At 39.0% G+C, this 639-nt stretch overlaps 1 protein-coding gene across 1 annotated transcript in view; it reads left to right on the forward strand.

Annotated features, from left to right (window-relative positions):
• Positions 1-304: 304 nt before the first annotated feature.
• Positions 305-639, forward strand: part of foxp4 (forkhead box P4) — a 110489-nt gene continuing 110154 nt past the window's right edge. Inside the window, exon 1 of the mRNA XM_016675995.1 lies at positions 305-380. The gene's annotated coding sequence lies outside the window, so the exon portion shown is untranslated. The remainder of the gene's footprint in view (positions 381-639) is intronic.

Raw genomic sequence — 639 nt, forward strand, 5'->3', positions numbered from 1 at the left:
GGAAGGAAAGACACAATATTTAGACATGAGGATCAGGAATAAAGTCACGGAAAATAAAAAATATTTTCCGCACTCTTTACTTTTTTCCAAAGACATCCAAACCTGAAATACACTGAAATTATATTAAATACTTTTTTTTCTTCTTTTTTTTTTAGGTTTTGTGCACACCTGTAAGTTACCTTTTTAATATGCAGTTTGCTTTTTTTCCCTCCCAGATAACACTTATAAAGTGCTCCATCCTGAGAAGAACCACTTTGAAAAGCGTCGCTCCTCAGTTTCCCACATTAACACCCATCAATTCTGCAGAGACCTACCGGAGACGTACGACAAAGTCCCCGCCGGCAAAATCTGTCGGGCTCACAGGGAAAGACAGCAGCGAGGTAAGTAAGTAAGGAGTAAAGGAGCTCTCACATATTCACACCCAAACATTTGCACACACAGACACACTTTTTTTTTTCTTTTTTTTTTCTTTTTTTTTTACTTTTCTCAACGATATTGATCACACTAATGAACGTGTTGTGATTTACGGCAGCCGTGGCTCATTGTTGGGTGGCGCTGCGGTGGATTGCCATCATCTTCTAAAACTAAATGCTTTAAATAGAGGAAAGACAGGAGGGCAAATTCTCATTTCATGGCCTG

This window comes from Poecilia formosa, unplaced genomic scaffold, assembly GCF_000485575.1.
Source record: "Poecilia formosa unplaced genomic scaffold, Poecilia_formosa-5.1.2 Scaffold124, whole genome shotgun sequence".
In the NCBI taxonomy this organism is placed as follows: domain Eukaryota; kingdom Metazoa; phylum Chordata; class Actinopteri; order Cyprinodontiformes; family Poeciliidae; genus Poecilia; species Poecilia formosa.